Source organism: Ictalurus furcatus, chromosome 3 (assembly GCF_023375685.1).
Source record: "Ictalurus furcatus strain D&B chromosome 3, Billie_1.0, whole genome shotgun sequence".
Lineage (NCBI taxonomy): Eukaryota > Metazoa > Chordata > Actinopteri > Siluriformes > Ictaluridae > Ictalurus > Ictalurus furcatus.
Genome location: NC_071257.1, coordinates 21382333 through 21407951, shown reverse-complemented (window position 1 = coordinate 21407951; position 25619 = coordinate 21382333). Strand labels below are relative to the sequence as shown.

General features: G+C 41.2%; 1 protein-coding gene across 8 annotated transcripts in view; it reads right to left on the bottom strand.

Annotated features, from left to right (window-relative positions):
* Positions 1–25619, bottom strand: part of kcnq5a (potassium voltage-gated channel, KQT-like subfamily, member 5a) — a 138819-nt gene that overhangs the window by 73908 nt on the left and 39292 nt on the right. The window contains exon 1 of one of the 8 annotated variants that reach the window (XM_053621402.1): positions 1086–1222. The exons of the other annotated variants lie outside the window; for them this stretch is intronic. The gene's annotated coding sequence lies outside the window, so the exon portion shown is untranslated. Of the gene's footprint in view, positions 1–1085; positions 1223–25619 lie in introns of those variants that run through there. 8 annotated transcript variants of the gene reach the window in all.

The following is a 25619-nucleotide window of genomic DNA, read 5'->3' as shown; positions in this document are numbered from 1 at the left end:
TAAAATAACTTTTAGGACTTATGAAACTATATAACGGACAGGTATGGAACATGAATTACTAAAAATTATTCTGAACACTATAACTACTTTGAACAAGAGAACTAGGTTGTAATAATGTGAACTATTCTACATATAAAACATGTTGCATTACATTCGTCTTACGTTCTAAAACCACTCACATTTGATGTAATTTGGGATGAAGTGCGTCTCGTTATCCAGGACACTGTTAAATCTCTGGCTCTCAGCCCCTCACTGATCAGAATAGACGCAGAGAGAGGTGTGAGTGCAGCGGGAAAGAAAGATCTTGTGCTTGCAGGACAGTACTGATGACATTTGGAAAGTCGCTATGGTTTGTCCAAAAAGTCACTAGCTTTGTCGCTAGGCACCTTTTTCTCTTTTTTTTTGCAAAAAAAAGTCACTGAAGTGTCTGAAAAGTCACTAAGCTGGCAACACTGGTCTGCACTGACAGCTAGATGAAAGGCAGGCTAAGCTCCGCCTCTCCCTCCAGCAAAAAGAAAATACAGAGATGGAGGGAACGTGGGGTTTTTCATTTATGCACATTCTATTTGAAAAGCGATAAAATACACTGAGTACCCAAATGATGCCCTGTCTATGTTTTTTTTTTTTTCTTAAACAATTTGTGCCCCACTTCTGATCTCTCTGTACCCCCCCACTGGTCTAAGGCATGTGTTTTTTCAGACATATCAAGGTCTGGCTTTAAGTGACGGCACTGAGTGAGCTGAGGGGAGGGAGGCAGCAGTCAGATGGTGAGCTACTATGTACACACAGGACTGAGAGAGGTCAGGTTTGTTTGACTGTATGAAGGCTACGGGCTGTTGTTGTGCTGAGAGACACGTGAACTACGTAATGGAATCTCTGCAGTCTTATGTCTGACTAGCACAAAGCTGTCCCATCCATCCTCAGACAAGCGTCTGGACGTCTGGACACAATCACACTCGCACAAATCTTTACCTTCTCACACTGACATGGGAGCTAAGACAACACACAATCCACTGCAGAGTATGTATATAATTATATGCGTGCGCACATGGACAGCGCACTCATACATATAAGGCTGTACATACGTGTATGATGACTCAGTGAAGAGGTACTCATCATGTTGTTTTGGCAGGAGCAGATCAGACACAACAGAAGATAACAGGCCTCACAGATGCCTACGCTGACACTCTCTGTGAGAAACACCGGGGGGATCCTAGGAAGATTCAGAACTCCATTAGGAATGGAGTAAACCTTACTAAACCAGCTTTTCCATCACATCATATTCCATAACGAGAGAGAGCACTTAGGGCATTGAGGATCAGGGTAACATGACAGCTAAAAAATATTAAATTCAATTCAGTTTTATTTGTATAGCGCTTTTAACAATAGACATTGTCACAAAGCAGCTTTATAGAAATATATACATTTCCAATGTAAATTTTAAATTGATAAATTTTTCCCTAATGAGCAAGCTGATGGTAGCAAGGAAAAACTCCCTGAGATGATTGGCTTTAAGTAGCAAAGTGCTGCTACTGCGTAATCCACTACAATGAGGCATGACATGCAGAGGCGTTCATCAACGGCAGCAAGACAATCAAGACATGTGGGCATGTGCATGAAAAGTAATCAATAAGACAGAGACAGAGTGTGCTGAAGAATGCACATCCAAGACATAAATGAAAGCCGTTGACAGAGAGACTTTTATGAACTCACGCCAGTTTGAAAACAGACCAGTTCAAAATGGAGTGGCTTTACTATAAAAGTTCATTACTAATGTCAGCTCATAGACAGATATCACTGGCCTGCCCATGCACTCTGTTGGCATGTAAAATGCTGAAACACTGGCAGACAGTTCACATTAATTCATCAATCAACTACTTTTTGGAACAATGTTTCTCTCAGTTTCCATAAACCCCTCTGGCAAATTAGATTCACTTATGGGTATTAGATTAATGAAGAAAGTATGTGTACTGCACCACCCATTAGCTCAGACCCCGTGCTTTCTCCTTTACTAAGCATTCACTCTTTACAATAGCAATCTCTCAGCATACCCAGAGAGAATACTCATGCACTGGAAGGCACACACACACGCACACACACATGCACACAGACACACACACACACACACACACACACACACAACGTGAAAACAGACAGAGAGAGAATCTGAACTATATCATTATGTGAGTCAAAAAAAAAGAACAAGAGAGCTGAGACACTGACTATGTTTACATGGACAGCATTAATCTAATTATTGACCTTATCTGAATAAGATAATATTGGGATTAAGGTGTTTACATGAGTTGCTTTTAGAATATTCCTTTCATGTTCCTGTTTTACATGTTATAGTTCATAGATCGATTAACAGCACACATCATTACGTCACCGCGCCACACCATGCCACGTTCCCTCCAGAATTTCACGTATCAACATACAGTTCGTCCTCGTTATGGTACCGTATACACTTTTGGGTGTTTTAATTTTTTATTTTACGAAAGCTTCAAGTGCAGTTAATTATTTGTCATGCTGTACGTGCAAATAGACGTCTGCTTGAAGATCTGGGCTGCGTCCCAAACCGTGTACTTACCTACTGTACAGTACATAGAAATACATGTGTTTCACCTACTATACAGTAGGTAAGTACTCTGTTTCGGACGCAGTCATGCGCTCTTGTATGCTGTAAAACAGTTGAGCACTGCCGTGTGTGTGTGTCCTGTCATAAAATGCGGTGAAAACTCCCATACGACGTTAATAGTGTGATTAAGGTGTGTACATGTCTGTAATGCACGTTGATGATGCGACTAAAATAGGGATACTCCACATGTCTTAATCGTGTTTACTTCATATGTTTAAAGTATGTTTACATACTTTAAAGTATGACTTTAGTCGGATTAAGGTAATCAATAACCGCTGTTTTCACGGTACTTTCTTAATCAGAGTATTGTCTTAATTGGGTTAATATCGGATTATTGTTGTCCATGTAAACTTTCTGTTGTCATATACGTGATGTATCTAAAATGTATATGTATACGTAAAAATGATGGTCATTAACACATTTCAGCAATTATTGCAATGAGTTATAGGACACTTTCACACTTTCAGAATATTTACAGAGTCCAAATTAGAATGAACTTGATATTTGTGCTATTGGGTTTGGCTTGGCTTCACACTACACATAATTAAACAAACAAAAATGCAAACAGGGTCATGTAGAGGGGACAAGGCTAAAAAAACAAGCTTTATTCCTTGCTCAGATATACAGAAAAGGCAAAGGTAAACAAACCTTTGGCAAATTTGAGCCAGTGTTAAATAAATAATTAAACAAGAATATAAATAACAAACAACTAGCTCCCAAGGAAAGTCAGGTTTGAATCCCTTTTTTACTGAAGCTGACCCAAGGTGGAGATCTTTTTCTTTTTTGGAAGCATTTTTTTTTTGGTCCGCACCCAAGTGCAATTACTGTGTTCATACCTGCGTAAACAAACCACAATGATGAGTGTTCACGCACCACAGTTCAATTCCAACCACTAAACGCTGCATATCTAAAAGCACTCATGCACTTATAGACTATCACTTCACTCATTCTCAGGTAACAATACCACAACTATAGATTCACAATTGTGAAAGAGTTTCCAATAACTCACTGGAGCTGAGCGGAGTCATGCAAAACATGGAAATGGGTGTCAGTGCACATAATAATCGCAAAATAAAGCTTTTCTGTAATAGAGAATCACAGTGAGATCCCTCAACATAAACAAAATCATACAATAAAGTATGTGACTCATACCTAAATGATTCATTATTTAAACACTTATTATTCTATAGTCCATAAACTTATTTGTTGCACTGAACTCAAATTGATGAGTCATAAAAAAATGTCACTGTGATATCACTGTGTATGAAGTACTGCACTTACCTGTGTTAAATTTATTTTTTGCTGTAGACATTTGGGTTTGAGAACAAAACATGAATATGAGAAGAGAGTTTAAAATTTCAGGGTTTATTTCCTGGTATTTATATGTAGACATATAGAACATAGCACACCGCCCAATTTGTAAGTGAGTAAAAATATTGGAACATGTGACTGACAGGTGTTACTTGGTAACCAGGTGTGACCTGTTAGATTGATTGTTTAAATAATAAATAGCTCTGAACATCTACTCTTGGTTTTAGGCTTCAGTTTCACCTGTGAAAGCTGCATTTGTTATTAAAAAGCATAAACCAACATGAAGATCAAAGAGCTATCTATAGGAGAAACGCAAGCCATTTTGAAGCTGAGAAAATTGGGAAAATCAATCAGAGGCATTGCACAAGCATTGGGCATAGCCAATGCAACAATTTAGAATGTCCTAAAAAGAAAGAAACCACTGGTGTACTGAGTAACAGACACTGAATGGGTCAGCCAAGGAAAACAGCTGATGACAGAAACATTGTGAGAGTTGTGAAGAAAAAACCCAAAACAACAGTCAGTGACATCACCATCAACCTCCACAGCACAGGGGTGAAGGTGTTATAATCTGCCATTTGAAGAAGACTTTGAGAGCAGAAACATACCACAAGATGTAAACCACTCATCAGCAGTAAGAATCGGAAAGCCAGATTGGAATTCACAAAGAAATACAGAGATGAGTCACAAATGTTCTGGAACCAAGATTAACCTCAACCAAAGTGATGGAAAGGTCAAATTGTGGAGAAAGAAAGAATCTGTTCATGATCCAAAACATACAATCTCATCTATTAAACATGGTGGAGGTAGTGTCATGGCTTGGGCTTGCATGGATGCTTCAGGAACAGGCTCACTAATGTTTATTGATGCTGTAACTCATGATGGTAGTAGCAGAATGAATTCAGAAGTCTACAGGAACATATTGTTGGCCAATTTACAGAGAAATGCAACTAAATTAATTGGAAGAAACTTTATTATGCAGTAAGACACTGATCCAAAACACACTGCCAACTCAACAAAGTACTACATTGGGGGAAAAAGTGGAAGACCAATCACAAGACCTTAACCCTATTATCATGCATTTCACCTCCTGAAGAGGAGACTGAAGGGAGAAACCAGTAAAAGCTTGGAAAAGCAACACAAAAGAAGAAACCAACAATTTGGTGATGTCAGTGATCCAATATTTTTGTAGGATATTGTAGATTCAGAAGAAGCCACACTCACATTATAGCATGATGATTAGCTCACTAGCTAGCTCACATTGAGTTGTATATTCCCGTTAAAGGTCCTTCTGGTAAAACTGGCATCCCTCTTCCTTTTCATGTTCAACTGACAAGCTTTCATATTTTAAGCCAAAAGTTATACTCCTGAAAAATATTGTTTGTCATGTCTGCTGATGATGTCACTAACGCTACTGTAAGAACCGTTTCGAACCAGGAAGTGGAATTTTATGTGGAGAACACACATGAGCGGAGTGATACACACAGTGAAATGTCCGAGTGCAGTTACAGGAAATATAGGTGCTCTTGGAATGCCGCTCAACCAATCGAATTAGTGGACCAGATCCAACTGTTGTATTTAGGAAGTCACACGGGCTTGTACGCTAAGAACATACATGTCCTTAGTGTCCCATCTCTCTTGTTTCCACGCTCCACCACATTTTCTTTTTTCAACATATATATTCGTAGGTCTCTACACTGGGTGATACGTTTCAGGATTTGGAATCAGTCGTTGAATCACACTAAGGGGCAACAACCGAAACATTTCTGAATCATTTTTAGATGTGGGTCTGACTGGCATCGAAAGCAGCAGATAGGCATAGATTCTAAACAGCATTTCAGCCCTGTGAGATGCACAGTCGTGCATGCAGAACACAGGCAATCGCTGCGTTATGGGTCTGCTGTGAATAGTGTGAAAATGGTAAGTTCTAGGTACTACAGGGTGTTTCAGTATTATGTTTAGCAAGTTTGCAAGTGCAGGCTGAATGAAATGAGGCAGCAAGCCATATTTGGCCCATTGGCCTTGAATTAGGCACATATTGTTACGTAACGTAGACTGGAGGCGGATGCAGGTGCAGGTCAAAGTCTTTATTAACAGTAGATAAACACAGGAAACGCGGTCTTCACCAGGAAAACAAGAAACTGGTATCGTGGCTTGAAACTAGAGCAGGGCATGGAACCAGACCGCTTAACATGCTAACGCATTCACTATCGTAATCAAACATAAACGGGAACCGCATCAGACGTTTTGTACAAACTATACCAACTATAATACTGCGCGATGTGCGCAGTCACACGGGGGGTTTAAATAACAAACCTAATTAACCCAAAACATGGACACCTGGGGCAAATCAGAGACATGATCAAACTTAATTCAGTGTCCAAGCGGGAAGTGAACAAAAACAAAAGAGTCACGTGACCAGTCAGAAGCCGTGCCAGTGTGCGATCTGCTGGCCGTGGCGTAACAGAACCCCCCTCCAAAGGGTGCTCCTCCTGGAGCACCAAGAACCCCCCTCCAACGGGGGTCCCGGGCCCCTGTGCGAGCTGTCTCTCGCTGCCACGGAAAGCGAGGCAGCCTCCGTCGGGCAGCAGAGGGGCGGAGCAGCACCCCCACCGGGGTTGAAAGTCGGAGCACCGCCCCCGGCGGCACTGGAACGCTGGGCACCGGCTCTGTAACGCTGGGCGCCAGCTCTGGAACGCAGGGCGCCACCCCCAGCGGCACTGGGACGCTGGGCGCCGCCCCCAGTGGCTCTGGGACGCTGGGCGCCGGCGGCACTGGAACTCTGGGCGCTGCCCCCGGCGGCACTGGAACGCTGGGCGCCGCCCCTGGAACGCTGGGAACCGCCCCCCGCGGCTCTGGGGCGCCGCCCCCGGTGGCTCTGGGATGCTGGGCGCCGCCCCCGGCGGCACTGGAGGGCTGGGCGGCGTCCCCAGCGGGACTGGAGGGCTGGGCGGCCTCCTCGGCTGGGCAGGGTAGCAGGACAGCTTCCTCGGCCGTGCAGGGCAGCGGGACGGCCTCCTCTGTTGGGCTGGACAGCAGGACAGCTTCCTCGGCTGTGCAGGGCAACGGGACGGCCTCCTCTGTTGGGCTGGACAGTGGGACTGCCTCCTCAGCTGGGCAGGGCAGCGGGACGGCCTCCTCAGCCGCCTCAAGCTGTCCCTCTGAGGTCGCCATGTTGACCTCAGGTGGGAGCTCCACAGCTGAGACCTCCCCATAGGCCTCAGGCTGGAGCTCTGCTGTCCTCATTGCCCCCCCCAAAAAAAATTTCTGGGCCAGCCTTCACCTCTGGACTGCGCAGCGTGGTGCAACTCCCCTGCAGTGGGAAGCCCCAGATGCTCAGGTCACTTTGCTGGCTGTGTGGCGCTGTACAATTCCCCTGCAGTGGGAAGCCCCAGATGCTCAGGTCACTTTGCTGGCTGTGTTGCACGGCGTCGCTCTTCGGCGGCGGGGACGGGGTAAATGGCGCGAGGGATGACGCGGCGCGCAGCTCGGCTTTGCACTGAGCAATTTCCTCTTCGAGCTGTTTGCTCATCTCCAGGGACAAACGGTAAAGCGCCCAAATCCTGGCTTTTTCGGCGGCGCTCATGGCTACCTGCTGCTTCCGCATTTTGGGCGCAGTATTCTGTTACGTAACGTAGACTGGAAGCGGATGCAGGTGCAGGTCAAAGTCTTTATTAACAGTAGATAAACACAGGAAACGCGGTCTTCACCAGGAAAACAAGAAACTGGTATCGTGGCTTGAAACTAGAGCAGGGCATGGAACCAGACCGCTTAACATGCTAACGCATTCACTATCGTAATCAAACATAAACGGGAACCGCATCAGACGTTTTGTACAAACTATACCAACTATAATACTGTGCGATGTGCACAGTCACACGGGGGGTTTAAATAACAAACCTAATTAACCCAAAACATGGACACCTGGGGCAAATCAGAGACATGATCAAACTTAATTCAGTGTCCAAGCGGGAAGCAAACGAAAACAAAAGAGTCACGTGACCAGTCAGAAGCCGTGCCGGTGTGCCATCTGCTGGCCGTGGCGTAACACATATGGTCAATAATGTGGTACTTGCAGGTTAAGCCCCAGATGTCATTAATGTCTAGTGACATTCCAGGCCCAACACAATATGAGGTTTTTCACAATGTGTGTTTTTTAGTCTTATAAAGCTCCTCGTACAAACACAATAAGCCAGCTGACTCATAACTGCTGACTTTAATGCAAGATAATGTGATTATGATGAATGACATTTCTGACTCAGTGCACAAGGTGCCAGAGAGTAGCCCATTATTCATCCAACAATTATGCAGCCTGTCTGCAGTGGCTCTTACTGCTTATTTCAGGGGTGTCAAGCTCAAATTCTAGGTGGGTTACATCAGCATTTTTCTGAGCCCTTGAAGGGCCATAAACTGTGCCTATTAATTTTTAAATAGATTATTATCTATGCCATCAATCAACATCAATAACCTAGGCTCTTAAAGTAAAATAGGATGTTCCCAGGAAGAAGAAATACTAACTGAATCTATTCAACTGCATGCAAAATTAGGTGGTAACATTTATTATACTGAGTAAAGTTTACAGAATTTAGCCAGCTCCCTATCCACACCATCTTACATGAGTGCTTTGGTGTCTCTGTCAAAAACACCCTCATGCCAGCTGACTAGTTCAGGGACTAAGAGTAACATCAGTCTAAAAACCCTGTTGGGAAGTTTAGTCCAGTATGAAAAGTGAACACAACACAAAGGTGTATTTTTATATTTTTTCTTATTTTCTTTCTTTCAAATAACAGATGAACAAGGTGCTGATTTAAGTGCTTAGTCTTCAAGACTCAGCTGTTCAGACAGCCAGGGGAAGTTCATTCTACGACCTGGGTCTTGATAAATTTCTTCCTTGTAGCTTGAGAGATTGTGGGGTTTTTATATCTCTTTTCCAAATATACGAAATATTTAATGTTCAGAAAGAGATTGAAAAAGAACTCACACAGACTCTCACATCTCTCTTATTTCTGAATTAAAAGTCAATCACTTAATCATACTAAAGGACAACACCACGTTTTTAGATTCAGCTGTGACTGGCATGGAAAGCAGCAGATACAGTGCCCTCCACTAATATTGGCACACTTGATGAATATGAGCGAAGAATGCTGTGGAAGAACTGTCTTTATTGTTTAACGTTTTGCTTTTTTCTTGAACCCCTTCCAAAAAACATGTGGCGATTTGGATTGTAGTTTTGGAGACTTTCTGACCCCAAGACGCAACTAACTTCTGAAGTTCTCCAGCTGTGATCCTTGGAGATTTTTTGGCTACTCGAACCATCCTCTTCACAGTGTGTTGAGACAACACAGACACACGTCTAATTCCAGGTTGATTCATAACATTTCCAGTTGACTGGAACTTCTTAATTATTGCCCTGATGGTGGAAATGGGCATTTTCAATGCTTGTGCTATTTTCTTATAGCCGCTTCCCATTTTGTGAAGCTCAACAACCTTTTGCCGCACATCACAGTTATATTCCTTCGTCTTACCCATTGTTATGAAAGACTAAGGGAATTTGGCCTGTCTGTTACCTCATATTTTACCACTGTGAAACAGGAAGTCATGGTTGAACAATTTCCTGCTCATAGTCACCCAGGTGTACTAAAAAATCTTTAAATATAAATGGGAATTTACTTCAATACAAATATATTTTTCTTATATTAATTCATAGGGGTGCCAATAATTGGTGCACACCTATATTTCACAAAGATTTTTTTTTTTGATAAACCTGTGTTTGCAATTTGATATCCATGAGAGCAGAGAATTTTTGTGATTTTTTTTTATACAAAAGATCAAAAGTTTAAACAATAAAGACAATTTTTCACAGCCTTCTTTGCTCATATTTACCAAGGGTGCCAATATTAGTGGAGGGAACTGTAGGTGTCTATTTAAACCAATGTTTCAGCTCTGTGAGGTGTGTGAAACCCATGCATACTATAGAGTTGTGCGTACTGAACGCAGACTTTGTTTAGTGTGAAAACGTATGTACTACACGTCATTTCAATATTTTCATTTGCTAGTTCATGCAGGCAGAATTTAATAATTTTTGTGACCTTTCTCACTGTAGAATATAGGTTTCAACTAGATTCCTTCTGCTCTGTTGCTCCTCATCTCTCTCAACTACCACATCAGAGCATAGAAACAGCCTGCACATTCCCTCAAGCCTTTTCTGTCTACAGTTCAGTTAGGAAAACGCTGAGTTGTCACAGTTAATTATTTGACTAGCCTGAACATCACTTACTCCAGCAGCCTTTCTCAAATAATTCATTTTATGGTCGATCCATCAGCAGTTTCTGTTAATCACGGCTCTATATCTGTAGCCCCCAGTCCAGACTAGGGGCAGAATACCCACACTCCTTCAGATTCACCAATTACATACACTATATGCCCAAAAGTATGTGGACACCTGACCATTACACCTATATGAGGTTTGTTGGACATCCAATTCCAAAACCATGGACATTCATATGGAGTTGGCCACCCTTTTGAAGCTATAACAGCCTCCACTCCTCTGGGCAGGCTTTCTACAAGATTTTGGAGAATTTGTGGGATTATGTGGGAATGTGCACCCATTCAGTAAAAAGTGCCTTTGTGAGGTCAGGCACTGATGTTGGATGAGAAGGTCTGACTCGCAATCAATGCTCCAGTTCATGCCAAAGGTGTTCAATGGGGTTGAGGTCAGGACTCTTGAGGTCAGGGCAACCGGAGTTCCTCCACACCAAACTCATCAAAACATATCTTTATGGACCTCACTTTATGCACAGGGGCATAGTCATGGTGGAGCATGACAGGGCCTTTAGAAAACTGTTGCCACAAAGTTTGAAGCATTCAATTGTGTAAAATGTCTTGTATGCTGTAGAACTAAGGTGGAACTAAGGGGCCAGGCCCAGACCCTGACAAAAATCCCCAGACCATTATCCCTCCTCCACAAACATTACTGATGATACTATGCATTCCGGTAGGTAGCGTTCTCCTGGCATATGCAAAAATCCAGATTTTTCCATCAGAATTCCAGATAGCGAAGCATGATTCTTTACTCCAGAAAACTTGTTTCCACTGCTCCATAGTCCAGAAACAGAGTGCTTTACACCACTTCAGTCGACACTTGCCATTGCACATAGTGATCTTAGGCTTGTGTGCAGCAGTTCAGCCATGGAAACCCATTTCATGACATTTCACTGGCTGACTTGTGGCAAATGTGACATACTATGACAGTGCCATGTTTAAAGTCACTAAGCTCTTCAGTATGACCCATTCTACTGCCAGTGTTTGTCTATGGCGATTGCATAGCTATGTGCTTGAGTGGCCACATAGTGTACATGGACATCTTTCTAGTCCCCTTTTCCTGCCATGGTGCATTTTCTGATATGGTGATGCGTTCTGTAAGGAGATGTTTAGTTACCAATTATGGAAGAAGTCTCCAGTGTCAGTGCATTGTAACAGTCAGAGGTCAGGCTGTTCCTTGATGTTTTCTGCCACAGGAATGTTTAATGACTTTACATTTTGCGGTTTCTCAGTATGCGGTCTTATTATTATTATTTCTGTTTTATTTATTACACTGGCCAATAATCATTGATGATGTGATGAAGTACAAACATCAAAAATCAAATCAAAAACCTGCAACATGTGTTCTGCTACTGCGTGTGACCCTCTCTGGCACTCCACTTTATTAGTCCTGGGCCTCAAACAGGTGACCCTGCAGAGCCTCTGACCTTCCTGCACTCCAGCACCGCCCTCTCACAGGCCCACATGGATCGCCTAAGCCTTTCCACACCTGCTGCATCTGGAAAGGATTCTGCTACCCTGCTGCTATTCTATTACATGGCCCTATGACAGCCTTTGCTGCCCAGACACACATGTGCTTTAATGGCCAGTGCAGGCCCACACCTAGCTCTTGTTAAGCAACCAGCACTCCACTTTATGTGTCTGTTTACACGGCCACCAAGCCTGTGAAACTGCTGGTAAAACACCCATCAAAAACCTGAGCATGGGGAGCTGAGAGAATGACCAGGGTGATGAGTGGGTCAGCCAGCTTCAGTCCAGCTGTGTAGAACTGGAGGTGAAAGTGCAGATTAAGTACAACCTTGCTCCAAAGCACACAGAGACACTGCATTATTTATCTCTTATTACAGCAAACTCAAAATAAGGCTACAATATGTCTCGTATATAGAAGCACATAAATACTTTAGTGCATTATTATAAAGAGAGTGTCTAGGTTTGAGTGAATACAGACTACTTACAGTTAAAATGTGTCAACTTACAGCTTTATAGTGATCTCAAAAGGACAATTACTCACCCTTTTATATTATGTTCAAACATCATGCACAGTATGAGTTTTGACAGGTTTGCTGAAGTTCTTGTAGAGAATATTGGAGTAGTGTGAGAAGGGTGAAAATCAGCACTTGGCTGAGGCAGAGCGTGCGCACATAATAAAGGCGGAGGTCTCTCCAGCTGTGGGACAGACCTGCAGGTTCCAGGACAGAGACCGTACATCAAAGCTGGCCGAAGGAACGACACTTGGCCAGCTGGAGGGATATTATACTCAGCCATTCTCCCAGCAAGACAGCAACATAATGTTTTCTAGCAACACACTGTTTTCACCACCTATGAAGGAAGTTACACTCCATTTGACTGTATTGCCTGCCTTTATTTATGATAGAAAAATAACTGTTTTCTTTGATGTTGCCCAAATTTCTGTGCACATGAAACACTCCATTACTTAATTAAACATGCCTAAAGCACTCACAGTTCAAGCTAACATCAAACATAACAGGATCAAAACACATTGCTTTTAGTGATACTGTGGCCTACATTATCATAAATAATAAATAAATAGTAACAACTGTAAATAAATAGTAACAACTGTTTAAAACAACAACTTTTACAAACAAATCTTTAAGGGTATGCCTAGGTTTATTATTCAGATTTTTGTCTTTTGTTTACTTGATGTCTCCATGCTCCTCAATACATAGTCTCCTCTTTCTCTGAACTCAGAATAACCCTAAGGTGGGAGGAGATAAATTACTTGAATTAGCCTCTTCACTATGGCTATTTGTTTTGTTTGTTGCCGTATATTTGACTCATTAAAGTTTCACAAGCTGAGTGAGAAAACAGGGATGGTGTCTGAGCTGTTACAGACAGTCTCCCCATGCCACTTCTTACTAGGAACACAATTTTGTGGGCGTATGTGTGTGGGCATGTATTTATATCTTGGTGGAAACCAAATGTAAAGAAAGGAATATCTGACAGTTTTGACCTTTGGACAAGGAAAACTGCCACTTTTACTTAAATCTAAAGAGCCTAAAGGTTTTCTTTTTGGTTACTAATTTTAGGGTTAGGGTTAGATTTAGACTATATGGTATGTGGACACCAGACCATCACACCCATATTTGCGTCTTCCCCAAAATTTTGCAACAAGTTTGGTAGCATACAGTTGTATTAGGTGTCTTTGTATGCTGTAGCATTACAATTCACCTTCACTGGAACCAAGAGGCCCAAACCTGTTCCAGCATGTCAATGCTCCTGTTCACAAAGCAAGCTCCATGAAGATGCGTTCCCAAAGTTGGAGTGGAAGAAGAGTGACCTGCAGAGCCCTGACCTCAACCACACTGAACACCTTTGGGATGCCAACTGCTCTCCAGACCTCCTCGCCCAACATCAGTGTCCAATCTCACTAATGCTCTTGTGGCTGAATGAGCACAAATCCCAACAGCCACACTTCAAAATGTAGTGGGACTAAATTTGGAATGGGATATTCAAAAAGTACATATGAGTGTGATGGTGAAGTCTCTATAAACCTTTGGCCATATAGTGTATGTGTAAGCATTGCATTAGTTAGCTACATTAATAATTATGTTAACAGAATGTCCTCATATGGAGAGTAACACAGTCATGTGTGTGAGTGAGCTTAGCTCTTACAGTGGCTTCCCCTAAATTATTTTTTTTTTTTTGTACACACCAAACCCTCTATCTTGACAAAGAACTAGAGTGACAGAGCAGCTTCTGCTTTTGTGGAGGTTGGCTTAAGTTAAATTGGTAGATGTGGGGTTGATGTGTTTATACCATTTAACATATAATGACTGTCATTTTAGGTTAAAGCTAGGTTACATGAAATTCCCAATCGTTGAGTAATCAACTATTCTCTTATGGAGTGCCATATGAAGTTTCCATAACACAAACAGAGCTAATAAACTAATAGTTATAATTTATAATACTTATAAGAGTTAAAATGATGCCACTACGTTACTATTAAGTTAGATGTGCATATGTACTTTATATATGCGTATGATTTGCAACTATGAAAGTCCTTAAAAATGTACTTTTCTAGCAAAAAACAGTCAATCTGATCCTGACCTGAGGCATAGAGGTAAATCCTCGTGAAATTGTGTGGCCGTGCACTGCAGCGCCACCGAGACATCTGCTCTGCATTTTGCCTCTCTCTGACAGCCCAATGTCCCCCTTCCTCACAGTTATTTATGTCTTTTTCCATTTGTTCTTTCTCTCTCTGCATATCTCCTTCTTTCATTCTCTTCTTTCATCTTTTTGGGACCACCCCCTCCTTCTCACATCCAACTGAATTGATGAATGTGAACTACTGTGACCTGACTCTGAGTCTGTTGTGAGTGTTTGTGTGAGTGTGTTTGGAGTTTGTAGCAATTGTGATTCCTTCTAGGCCACAGACCAGAATAAATAATGAAATAGACTGATGTGTGAAAGGCTTTTTATATGTTTATGTGTGTGTGTTTACGGGTTTATGTGTGTGTGTGTGTGTGTGTGTGTGTCAGCAGCAGCTTGTGACCATCGATTATGTTGGGGCAAGATGACATTAATGACACAGCCTCAAATAAAATTAAGTCTGTAGCTATCACACTTGACTTTATGCTATAGGCTACTGTCTAGTCAATTTTTAGTGTAACCCTGTAATGGGAAGTTGAGAGTTGACAGCATGATGTCATACAGCGTCCAGTCTAGAAGCTCATTTTGAGTGTACCTTTGTTCAGACATGTTCATTTCAGCTGGTGTGTTTGCCAGGTTTGAGCAAAATTTCCATCCCAGCTACATCTCAAAAAGCACACAAAAGACCTGAATCTAGCCCAAACAATTCAGGCACTGGAAAAGAAGACAGAGTAATCTGCTTTTTTTTATCAGCCATTGCATGGGAAACAAGGTCACTGTGGTACACATGCATTTCGGATGTATGGACATTATACACACCATGATCCCCCTAAATCTCTCTCAATTTTTGTAATATATCTTACAACAGTAATGGTTCAGTACATCATAGACACACTGTTTTCCACTGTTTGTGGAAATTTAGTCATATTATTAATGTTTATTTGCTATAAAACAAGATCTTGGCAGTCGCAGACTATATTTCAACTACCCCAATTTGGTGTTAAAAAAAATAAACAAACCTGGCAACCCTGTTCTGTCCACAGGTCCTCCTCCACTAAAATATTCAGAGTGAGAATGGGGCAGCATAATGGTGCATTTGACTTAACTCAGAAGTGAGAAGTAAGAACTCAGTCAGAGACAGCTTTCTCTGGTTTTTCCTATTCCTATTTCCTCTATCGGCACTTGTTGCAGTTCTCATTTCTGACCACTAGGAGTAACTACAACTCTAAATTGAGCACACCTAGAAAAGCAAGCAAATCAAAGCAATTTCGGCTTATGTCAGTCAAAGAGAAACATTTTTTTTTAAAATGCAAAAGAGGTAATTAATATTTTGACCTAATTCAAAATGTATAGAGTTGTGAATGAGGACTATGAAGAACATCTGTTGATATTCAGCTGATATAAATGGTTGGGCTCTGCCACACCTGCACCTATGGATGAGCCGCCACAGTCTGTGTGTGTGTGTGTGTGTGTGTGTGTGTGTGAGTGAGTGAGAGAGTGGCCCCAGTCACAATTCGTACTGCAGCTGTTCTTGAGGTCCTCTCACATGTTTATGGGCTTTTTAATCCTCTCTCCTCTACAGGTGAACCGCTTTCATGCTGCGTATTTTCCCTCTGTCACTGGCTTCATTAAGAGGTAAGAGAAGGAAATGGGTCAGTATTGTGGTCAGAGCCTCAGCAAGCAAATCACTGATAATGCTAATATATGATAATGGGCACACCTCTTGTGCTTTATAGCTGTTTTGGTATTTCTTAATTAGTATGTTGTGTTTCTTAGGAGCATAATTACTCTGCACCAACACTAAATGGTACTGACATCAAGTAAAATGTCTTAAAATAATGCTCTAGCACAGGATGGTGTCAGAAAGCTTTCCTGCAATCAGATCGTTACATTAAAAAATAGCATTATAAGGTACAGGAAATGTTAAAGGAGCCTAACAGTTTATAGCACAATATTGTCACCCTTATTTCAGTCCCTGGAACTGCCATGTTGACAAGGCATACCTTTCTACTTCCTGAATCAGTAGCACAGCTGTTCTCAAACGCTCAGACACCTCTCAACACCACAACACCAGGAAGCTTAATTCACCCAAAGCGCACACACATACACATACTGCAATGTAGTAATACTCACAAATGCTACAGTATACAATCAACCCCAGAATTATTTACAGTCAGAGCTGGAGAAATACTCTCATAAGAACCATTGTTTTTAGGCTGCACTGTTACCACACTGTAAAGTAAATAAATCAGTGTCATAAATATATGCAAAATATAAAATCGGTGTATTATATTACACTACTTATGGTCATCCCAATTCTTAAAATGCACTTTTGTGTGTGTACAAGCTGGTGGCTCAGCTGAAATTGCTGATTAAGTGAGAGCGCAGCATAGCACACAAACTTCTTTGTAGCTTAATAATGATAAAATCCTTGTGTAATGATGAATGGACCTTCTTAATGGCGGATTTTAATGCTATGTTCAATTCCTGCCTCATAGCATCTGAAACAAGTCCAGATCAGCCACTTTGAGCTGGTGTGTGACTCTAAACTAGCTGAGTATGATCTCTCGTGGTCTTGTGCACACCACTCCAGTTGATATTAAAGTGTTAAATGAACAGAAAACCAAAAGGAAAATACTTTTTTCCCCTGTGTAGTCTTGTGAAGTTGTGTAGAATTGACTTCATCTAGTCTGAAATAGTTTCAAATAGTTTCAGACTAATACATTTAGCTGCGTTCCTCGCCATCTGTATTGCTGTTTTTTCCCCAACACTGCCTGACTAGTCGACATCCCCACAGCAGTGAATAGTGAATGCATTAGTCAGGGTGCCAATAATTTTGTACCTGGCGGGATGCTTTTGCAAAACGCATTAACATTTTTATTTAGGAATACAAAGGTACAACACTTCCTTCAAAACTGAAACTGACCGCAAATTGAACACATACTATGGCAAAGCATGCATTAATTTATCACGAAAATGAAACAGAAATGAAATCAAAGATAAAATTATACAGTGGATCGTAATTCAGGGCTACAGCGGATACATAATTAAAATGTCACAGGAATAAAGGGCACCTAGGAAAGCTTTGTGTCTTTTTATAACTTACTCCTTTAGTAACACACCAAATTGAACAGGCTATAAAATTTGTTTTATTAACTAAAAAGACATGCATGCATTTAATTTCAATGCCCCAGATCATTCAATGCACACACCCACACACACACACACACACACACACAAGCACACATGCAGACACATAGTGTCTAAAAAAAAGAGCCCGACTACCATACTTGCAACATATGATGAGGATTAAAAGCATTTTTTATAACAGGTGCTTGGTACATGGACTTGTGTACAAGATCTTGACCGTGCTACAAAAGCCATTCATTACTTCAGCAGCTACGAGATTAAGATCTCCCTTCGGCTCTGAGCCTTGTATACCACTGGGTCCTGCACTTCCTCACAGGCGCTAAATAAATCACGGTGGTGATATTAAAAATAGCTTACAATACAACAATCAGTTGACTCGACAGTTTTTATGAAAAAATGAGAGTGCCCGCCAGGAGTGGCTCAGCATGCTGCTGCCCACATGCTTACAACGCCTCCTCTGTCTCCTTAATCACAGTGTTAATTAGCTAATTAATCATCCACTACAATAACCTTTCCTCTAAGTGCTCCCTGTTCACAGGGAACACCCCAAGTGCTATTTACACCGATCAGCCATAATATTAAAACCACCTGCCTAATATTGGGTAGGTCCCCCTTGTGCCGCCAAAACAGTTCCGAACCGGTTTCGGCATGGGCTCCACAAGACCTCTGAAAGTGTGCTGTGGTATCTGGCACCAAGATGTTAGCAGCAGGTCCTTAAAGTCCTGTAAGTTGTGAGGTGGAGCCTCAATGGATCACACTTGTTTGTCCAGCACATCCCAGAGATACACGATTTGACTGAGATCTTGGGGAATTTGGAGTCCAAGTGAGCATTTTAAAAACTTTGTCACGTTCCTCAAACCATTCCTGAACAAGTCTTGCAGTGTGTCAGAATGCATTATCCTGCTGAAAGAGGCCACTGCCATTAGGGAATACCGTTGTCATGAATGGAAGTACTTGGTTTGCAACAATGTTTAGGAAAGTGGTATGTGTCACAGTAACATCCACATGAATGCCAGGACACAATGTTTCCCAACAGAACATTGCCAGGAGCCTCACACTGCCTCTGCCGGCTTGCTGTCTTCCCATAATGCAGCCTGGTGCCATCTCTTCCCTGCACATGCAAGCACAGACCAAAACTAGACCACCGTCTTCCATTGCTCCATGGTCCAGGACTGATGATCAGGTACCGTAGGCGCTTTCAGTGGTGGACATGGGCATTCTGACACAGCAATCTGCCATGCACTGTGTGTTCTGACACCTTTCAGCAATTTGTGCTATAGTAGATCTTTGGGATCAGACCAAATGGGTTACCTACACTCCCCATGTGCATCAGTAATCCTTGAGTGCCCATGACCCTGTGACCGGTTCACCGGTTGTCCTTCCTTGGACCACTTTTGGTAGGTACTAACCATTGCATACCGGGAACACCCAACAAGACCTGTTGTTTTGGAGTTGCTCTGACCCAGTCATCTAGCCATCACAATTTGGCTCTTGTCAATGTCGCTTAGATCCTTACACTTGTCCATTTGTCCATACACTTTCTGCTTTGAACACATCAACTTCGCGAACTGACTTTTCACTTTCTGCCTGATATATCCCACCCTTGGCAGGTGTAACTATAATGAGATATATATGGAGACTTGGGAAACTGGACACTCAATCACACAAGCACACGACCCAGTCTGATTCTTCTGCCTTGGAGCGTCAGTTTGTGTGTCTGAGTTTGTATTTGTGTGCCTTGACAGGGTAGATAAGTTGACTTTTGTAAAGTGGTGACAGATCCTGCTGTCTGTCTACAATACTGTTGCAGTTCATCACGAATCTTAAATTACACACACAAAGCCATGTCACTGCCAGTGACAACACACCGCTTATAGTCATAACACCAAAACCATGGCAACCAAACAGAGCACGCTCCATCTCAGTGTCATGTGGAAAAACATTTAAAAGCACTTCCAAACCACCTGGATGAGGACTTACTGTACTGTTCAGAAAATAGCTTGAGAATTCGAAAAGTAATATGTTTACATGAAGAACTGCAGCTATAATAATATTTGACCTTCGGAACACCCCCCCCCCCACCCCCCAAAAAAAAAACTCTGATCATGCTAGTCAGCAACAAAGCTATTCATCGCTGTTTTGTCATTCAAGTCCTGTCCACACTAATGCAAATACATTTTAGGACACGTACCTTTTTTCCATTTGGCTTACTGTTTCTTTAACCACTTAAAAAAGGTCTATAAAAGGGCAAAATAAATTTGAAAATGTTGTTTTCATGCTGTAATGTGGATATTAATAATCTGTCGGTCTGCCATGTACTGATTGCCATTACATCTAAAATATGTTCATTTGACAATTGTCACTTTTTTCTTTCTTTCTTTCTTTCTTTCTTTTTTATAATTGGATAGAACAATGCACAATATAAAACCAGTATTCTTCTTTTACCTTTTAAGGAAAAAACTATGTTCCCCAAGTTTAATCTTATTACATTATTGCTGTTTTTGGTGTATTATTACTGATATCTTCTTGGATCGCATTATGTCTCACTTTGGATGAAAGCATCTGCAAGCATCAATAATTGTTCATGTAAATGTTATATGACTCGTCTCTCAGCAGAGCTGGGAAGCTAGTGTGGGAGAGGGACACAACTTCATATCAAATTACACAATGACCTACCTTATTACTTAATTGTAATGAGCATAAACAGTGCCTCGAACCATTGCTGATTTACAGGCTTAATTTGCACTGGCGGAATGCGACATACCATTTGTGCCGTACAAAACAGTGCTAAACAGGATTAAAATGTCAAGCGCAAGATCAACAGCAGCCATGCAAAGCCTAAAGTCACTAACTCCATAGCTATAGCTTTGTCTGTGAATCAGATCCCTCTGAGTACGGGCACATTTTACGGGTCTTTTGTCTCCAAATCCTCCTGATGAAAACAGTGAAGCTCAGAGCTGAAGGCAGGGCAAGAATGAGTGTCTAGGTGAACAGAGAACTGACTCACACCTCACTGACCAGTCACACTCGCACCTGGTTTAATACAGACAACCTGACACCAGCAGAGAGGCTTTCTTACTCTGCTCCATGTTTCTGTGTGCTCGCACATATGTAGGGGTTTCAAAATATACAGTACTTAAAAAACAGATTTGGTTTTAAAATCTGATTGGTTGGTAAAACTGAGTGCTGTTCACAACCATTATAAAATCATTGATATACACACACCTGTGATCACATCACAATAATTGTGTACTGTTTAAGGTTTCAAAACAATAAAACTTTTATAATGAATTCACTCTTCTGTCCATATAATGCCCTATATACAGTATGTGTTTGTTTTGTTGCTTAGCAACTAAATCTTATTGTTAACAGACTATATTGCATGGCAGAGAAATTGTTTACTGCAAATATTTTTAATAATAAATAATAATGTATTATACGTATATCAATTATTTATTGAACAGTGGATTTGATCATAATGTTTTTAACACTGTTATAAAATCAGTAAGCCATTTGAGGGCATGGGTTACAGTGATTTTATCCAAGGTAAGAAGATTTAAGGATGCAAGCGCCCTTACCTGATAAAATCACTGCAACACACACCCTCTCATTGCTTATTGCTTTATTATATTCATTTTATTTTTACCCCTCTTGATTATTTTAAAATGAGTAAGCCCTGAAACATATATTTCAAGGCATGTAATCAGATGTTTAAGGATTTTTATCAACATCAGGTTTAACAGTCTCTGTCAACATCCAAAACTATGTCAAGCACAAGAACAACCCAAGAGTAGCCATTTATTGGTGTTAGACACAAATGCTGGATTTTAGATGAAGACAAAGTGAAAAAGTAAGTTAAATTTTATTTAGTACAAGGATTGTAACTCAGAGGAACTGAGATAAATCATTTCTATGAATGAGTCGCCAAACCTGCCAGGAGCAACATACAATGAAGATGCTTTTTTTTATTCATTCAGATATTTTGTTCATTTTTTATTCCTTCAGATACATTCCAATTAAAGCAACACTCCAGGCCTCTGGATAGAATATAGTGAAAAGTCAACATTATTAATAAAAGTCTTGTTAAAGAACAAGTTAAAAGTTGAATTTTCAGTTATGTATATATATATATATATATATATATATATATATGTGTGTATGTATGTATATATATATAAGTGGAGAGGCAGAAGAACTGAGACGCCGTTGAAGAATGGGAGATAAATTAAGAGGGAAGAGAAAGTGAGGGTGAGGACAAGAGGAAAAGAGAGAAGAGATAAGAGAAATGAGCCATTCAGGAGAAGAATGAAGATGAAAACTAAAGACTTTCAAACCAAAAACCTTCAAATTAACTAGCAACAAAATAGCAGAGAAAAGCCAAATATTTTTTATTGAATAATTATGTAATTACTTAGTTATTTGAATAATTTGCCTTTAAATAAATAAACAATTTATTTTAAATTGTCTTTTAACTGTAAAAAATAAAAAATAAAATAACTTTGGTAAGAGCTAATTAAGGAGTTAATTATATACTTAAGTAACTTTGTTTTGCCTTTCAGAAATCCTAAAGAAATCTCATTAGACTAATCCATGAAATTTAATGTAAACAACAGATATTATCAGGGACTGATTTATGAGTTATGATTTTAGGAGTTATTACATGTATATGACCTTAATCCAATGTAAGCAAAGGAAGGTAAAAAGAACAACTATTGTATGGATTGATTTTAAAAAAAAATGATTATTGGTTTCACCCCAGAGTTCATATTCTTTAATTTTCCCTTCAAAATAAGTGCAATTTTAAAATTCTTCAAGGTGTAAAATTAAAGAATTCTCTGGTGTCATACTTATTAGGAGACCGTTTTCCTATTTCACTTTTTTTTGTGCCACATTCACTCCCTGAACACCTCATTGAGACCCCTATTAAACTGTCACGTCTGAGAATTTTATTACATTTTCTATTATGCCTGGCAGGCAGTGCGTTGTGTATGTTTCTGGAGACTGAGCAGACAGAGCTTACTGGGTCATTTTTGTCATTTAAACATATTTGAAAGGCACATAACGGAGCAGAATGTAAAAGCACAATCTGATAAATATGTAGTAAAAGAAATTTTGTTTAGATGCACATAAGCATGGAGAGCAGGATGACAGGATAAATGTGTGTGAGTATGTGTGCTTGTGTGTGGTACAGCTAGGTGTGCTTGCGTACATTCCCTGTTATCCACTGTGATTACTGTGGAATAAATAAATACCACAGTAAAGGGATTAAGTAGTTAAAGGCGAGTATCAATCATGCAGGCAAACACATCATGGAAAGGACCTGGTATTGTGAGCTTAGACCTTATTAAACTAGCTCAGTTTAATAAACACAGACAGGGCATCATTTGGGTTCTCAGTGTATTTTATCGCTTTTCAAATAGAATGCGCATGAATGAAAAACCCCACGTTCCCTCTCTCTCTGTATTTTCTTTTTGCTGGAGGGAGACGCGGAGCTTAGCCTGCCTTTCATCTAGCTGTCAGTGTAGACCAATGTTGCCAGCTTAGCGACTTTAAAGACCGCTTTAGCGACATTGGCACCCTTTGTCCCAATGTACACCATTCGTATGCACGTTTTTTAAACGCAAGACGAATGGAATGCAACATGTTTTACATGTAAAATAGTACATGTTATTACAGCCTAGTTCTCTTGTTCAAAGTAGTTATAGAGTTCAGAAACAAGATCAATTTTCAAGATCACCCTTTCTTTATCAATCAAAAAGATAACTCATGTTCCATACCTGTCTGTATGGACAAAAAAAAAAATCAATCAATCAATCAATCAATCAATCAATCTATCTATCTAAACAGATTATAGATTAAGTTATATATAGATAGAATTTATATAGAATAGATAATCATTATACCTGGTCGGGAGTTTAGACTTTCCAATCCGTGCTGCATCACATCTGGCCTTTAAGATGCTACAGCACAACTGGCCTTTAGCACACTACAGGACACTTACAAACCCTACAACATTTTTACTGAACCTCACTGTCACTGTGTGCTATAGTGCTGTAACTGAAATAAAGCCTGTGTCTGGATCCAGTGCATCATGTGCTCTTAGGTGGAAGTGTTCTGATCATTCCCATGTTTGTGATTGCCAAGTGGATTTCTCCTGCCTCCACACAAACCACTGCTGCACTGACAGCTGATACAGCACCACACGCCTTTTATCACTATGTATGCAGGACCAAATGATGTAAAGAGATCAGAGAAAATTGCATGAGAATAGGGTGAAGTAAATTAAACTGAGGCGGTATGGGGGTGAAAGAGAATTGATCAGAAAAGCTAAATTAAGAAAAGAAAGAGAAAGTGCACTTCTATCCACACCTCCAAGAGATAGCTAAGAGCATGAAAGGAAGCCCAGGAATTTCTGTGACTGAACACAAGGCTTCCAGCAGTGGCATTAGCTTTTTAAACTGGTCTCCACATGAGTTACTTAAATGTTGCCAGCTGTTTGTCTCATGTGGGTTTGTGTGTGTAAAAGACTAAAATAATGCTCCCTCTGGGGAGGTTGGTTATGCAGTGTGCTACACAGGGATGGCGTGTGCCATTCTGCTGCTCAAGGAGAAACACAATTATGCCACCACCTCTCAGTCTGCAGTGACAAAAATACACAAAAGACAACATATTTACATATTAAAATAAAATATTGCAATTGCACTTTTAGCACTAGTTTACCAATAATGCGCATCTGTGCATAATTGCAGCAAAATTATCATATATTTTAACAGAGCCTCTTGCAATACTATACACTCCTATGTTAAAAGATTTTCAAATGGGAGTCAACACAGAAACACAGAAACATGGGCAGAGTGGCAAGCAAGCTCAACATTGAGAAAACCTCCTAAGCATACCCGTGAAGTGATATAAGCCACTGCAGCTCAGCACTCCACCTCAGAGTGTCTTCACGCACACTCCAAGTTACCGGGAACTCTGGCGGTCATCCGGTATTCCCAGAACCATGTTTACATCCATAACTAGTGTTCTGTTTCATTCCTCCTGACTGCCAGAGACGGTGCTACAGTATTGGATGACTCATACCAGAAGAGTCACGAGGAGTAACTCGCCAGAAAAGACCAGGGGTCACCGGCGAAGCACAGCCGAGCTCACATCCTGGGATCAAGCAACGTTGACATTATGGAATCTTGCGAAGGAACAGGGAGAGGACCATGTTGCCGCAGCACAGATGTCAGTGAGAGAGAGACCCCTGAAGGCAGCCCACGAAGATGAAACAGCCCTGGTGGAATGGCAAGTGACGGACCCGGGCATGGGCTGTTGGGCTTGCTTATATGCTGAGGCAATAACCTCAACTACCCACCGTGACAGCCTCTGTTTAGACAGAGGGGCACCCTTCTTAACACATCCATAACAGACAAACAACTGTTCCAACTGTCTTAACTGTGCCGTAGTGTTTACATAGCTCCTCAAGGCACGTACGGGGCACAGGAGCAGAGAACGTTACTCAAGGCCCGTCGGCTGGAAGGAACACAGCTCAATGGACTGATTAACGAACTGGTGCAGAAGCACCTTAGGAAGGAAAGTTAGATTGGGCCAGAGGACAACACCAGTACCCTCAGGTTTCAATGTCATGCAGGACTGACTCACGAACAGAGCGTGAAGGTCACCAACCCTTTTCGAACGGCAGTGAACCGACTTCACTGACTTTCACCTAAGTCCTGCCCCGCCCAATGGTTCAAAGGGGGATTGGCAAAGGGACTCCAAAACCAGAGGTAAACTCCACACCGGGGAATGGGGAGAACGAGCCAGATTGAGGTGCATTGCACCCTTTAAGAAATTGCAAACCAGGTTATAGGAGCTAAAGATGAGCTGTCCGCAGGCAAATTTGATTCTACTTTTTGAAGTAGAATCAAAAAGCCGTAGTCCCTGGGGCATGGTGGGGGGTAGGGTTACCATGGGGATGATACAACTGTGCATCATCAGACCCAGGAAATCATTGCTGGGCCTGGGGACGGTTAGAGGGCATATAACCAAAAAGCGGCTGCACCGTGTAACGACGATGAGCAGGTGCTGCTGGCGCCCTAAAATTTGG